This window comes from Dermacentor albipictus, chromosome 5 (assembly GCF_038994185.2).
Source record: "Dermacentor albipictus isolate Rhodes 1998 colony chromosome 5, USDA_Dalb.pri_finalv2, whole genome shotgun sequence".
Taxonomy (NCBI): domain Eukaryota; kingdom Metazoa; phylum Arthropoda; class Arachnida; order Ixodida; family Ixodidae; genus Dermacentor; species Dermacentor albipictus.
The window spans coordinates 89,727,198-89,730,728 of record NC_091825.1 but is presented as its reverse complement, the minus strand read 5'-3'; positions in this window follow the sequence as shown (position 1 = coordinate 89,730,728).

Sequence of the window (3,531 nt, the reverse complement as noted above, 5' to 3'; positions counted from 1 at the left end):
CATTTGCCCGTTCATATCTTCCCCCGCTACAAGATTATGTATCTTTCACTTAATGATAGAACCACATCCTGTTCCTCTGTAGCGATATTGTCTAACACCCGCCGGGTTGACGTAGTGGCTTTGGCGCTGCTCTGTGTTGCGGCTCGAGGTGGCATTAGCGCAAGAAATGCACCAAGCCCATCGATGGATGGATGGAAACAACTTTATTTTAAATTCGGCAAAGTTTAACGACCCGAGCTCAGGTCTCCCATGAGGGGACTTCGAGGCCTTGCCTCATCGCCACTTCTCGGCCCTGCTGGACAGGCCACTCTTGCGTCCTGAGGTTGGAGCTGCGCAGAGCCGCGGCCCACTTCGACGCAAGAGCCTCCGGAGCTACTGCCATGGTAGCTGACATAACATGACATTCCCACAACATGTGTGAGAGCGTCGCTCTAGTTGCCAGGCATAACTTGCAAAGAGCACTCGGATATTGCGTGGAGGAAATGTGCCGCAATCGCACCGGACTGGGGAAGGTTTGTGTCTGCGGCTGCCGCCAGATGACTGCCTGGCGACGTTTCAGTTTGGGGTAAGGTGAGGGCAATAACCGCCTCCCTAGCTGGTAGTGCTTGGTGATGTCACTGTATCTGACCAGGCATTCTCGCGTGTTTCGAACCAGGAGTTCCGAACTCGAAGAGGCGATCTCTCATCGACGAATACGTCCAGTATTAGTAATGAAGGAGAAATGGTTTATTCGATATTAGTTACCCCGCCCCAGTGGCAGAAGGCCACTCCATACAGGAGCATGTTAAACGTCCTAGTTCACGTCAGGACACGTCGGCCACCCTGCACGAAAAGTCTCCGCTTTTAATACCGTCGTCTTCCCTAGGCCACTGGACTAGAAAAGCTGATGCCTGTGTCGCATCCCGTCACAATCGTCGAATCGGTTGCGATACCACGCCAATGCTATAGCAACGTTCTGCAGCATCTCCACCTGCGGACCCGTCAGCAGTCGGTGTCAACGCTGTGTTTACTTCTTGGTAGGCACTGATGGATGGTTGGGGGTTGCCTCGTGGCAAACGTCTAATTAACGCCTTTGGTCGTGTTGAGACGTAACAGTTGCTAAACCCGAAGGCGTGGGATCGCATCCCCACCGCGGTGGCCACATATCGACGGGGATAAATGCAAACACCGCCGACGTACCGTGCATTGTGTGCACGATAAAGAATCCCAGGGGGTCAAAATTAATCTGGAGTCCCCCCTCCCCGTCCCCTACAGCGGTCATCATAATCATATAGTGATTTCGGTACCTAAAGTCCCGGAATTTATTGTCTAACAATTTATGTGACCTACCGCATATATTGAGACTATCCCGGCGTTAACATCGCACCCTTCATGGCGGTGACACAACTGTTGACAATCGCGCATGAGAGGCTGGTCCTATTGTAAAAACATCAGGTGGCCCTATGCACGAAGAGGCCAGTAATTCAAATTGGACGGAAATAAATATCAAAAGTCTGGTCCCAGAGTGTCTAGCTTATTTTTATATACTGCAGCAGGCTTGCACTTAGGAAAGCATGATCGCCACGTTGTGTGCCAGATCTCTCATGTCAGTGCTAGTGCACCACGGTACACTGCAAACATTCTTTTATGTGCGTGTTGCAACATGCACAGACCACCTCAGGATCACGAATTATAGTTAAATTCTCGGATCTTCCTTGCCAAAACCACGATCTGATTGTGAGGCACGCTGTAGTGTGGGACTCCAGATTCATTTTAACCACCTTGTGCTCTTGAACGAACATTTAACAAGTGCTTCCCCGATCGCCACTTGGCGTTCTTGCCTTCGTAGAGACCTCATGCCACGTTCTCTGAAGTTATCGCCCATCCAGATTGTCTTCTATCAGGATACACAGCAGTAACAAGGCCTTCGTTTCCCTTGTGGTGTCTCCAACAGCCTCAGGTGCGTCTAAGTATTCTAGGTGTAAAGAAAAATGGCCAATCACCAAAAAATAGCCCTGAAACAGATGACGCTGCTAATAATAAATGAGACGTGCAGGGATTGAATACGCATCTATACCAATGATTCGGTCTCATCTACCAGCTCTTGAGGGGCCGCTGTCATTCCGGCTATGAAAACTAAATCAAACTCAAACTGGCACACATGACAACACCAACGGCGGCAGAGCTCGCTTCCCTTCCTGCTGCTGTAAAATACCTCCCTCGAGAGACACCTAAAAAATTAACCACCTTTTGCGACTATAAAGCAGAACTTCGGAGTCTGAACCTTGCCCTATATCACAGGACCCGTGAGCAGCTGGTATACGAGATAGAGGACCACCATCAAGCTATCGCTAAAGGGCATGAAATTACATTTCAGTGGCTGCATGCACATACCAGCAATGCTGGTAATGACCTCCCAACATCCCCAGCATCCCGAAATGTCATCTTTATGCATTTGGTCCATTCCTAAAGCTACAAGTGCCATCAAAAGTTTCCCGCTCTGAGGCGACAGTGTTACGCGGCCTCTGGATCGTGGTGGCAATTACAAAGGCCTACTCGTTCCGCATGGGAATTGTATTTACGCCCATGTGCGTCTCTTGTGCAACTACAGAACACTATTTAACTTTGGGATGCGAAATGCCAAAGCACCTGTATATTTAGATTTAAGTAGACGTTGAAGAACCCCAAGTGGACAAAATTATTCCGGAGTCCCCCACTACGGCGTGTCGTGGTTTTGGCACGCAAAACCCCATAATTTTTTTTATTGAACAAGGGGTGTGCGAATATTCGAAAAGTTCGAATATCGTCGAATATTGTATTTTTAATATGCGTATGCGATTCAAAAAATAGATATTCGTAAATGTTCGTATGTTCGGTTGGATATGAATATTCCAATCAAATTGAATACATCGCTGGCTGTGCGTGAGCAAACACAGCTCCCGCACATTTGTTTCTATCTAATGTAAGAATATTGGGGCGATTTTGTGCTGAATTTTGTGAGAATTTCGTGCTGCTAGGGAAATTTTGCCTGTAAAGCACACTTAGCCACTTACGTTTAAACTTTGCGAGAAAGCCAACCTCTCAGTAGCAAGGGGCATTGGTTTGCGGACAGCAAGGGTAAATTCGTTCTTTTTTTACTAGGATAGCAATTATATGGACACTCCACACGCATTTCTATCGAAGGCGTCACCGTGAGGTTCCATATAACGCCCAAGGGTGAGAAAAGCGTCACCGCGCGACGTCTGCTGTATGTGCGAGTGAAAGCGAGCGAGGAAGGATGGATGGGTGGATGCTTTGATGGGTGAACATGCGATATGAAAACTTCGGAATAAATACCTCTGATACACTGTGTTATTAGAAACCTCTTACCTCACAAAGGCGCGTGGACGGCGGCCCGTTGGTAGTTTACGCGACCGATCCGGTACATCCTTCGCTCCACATCATGCTTGCCGGAAGGCAGCGTAGAAAGCTTTTTGTCCTTCACCGAAGCGACAACGGCAACCGTAGGTGCAGCAACTCACGACTAACAGTAGAAACAGCGTCAAGGAACAG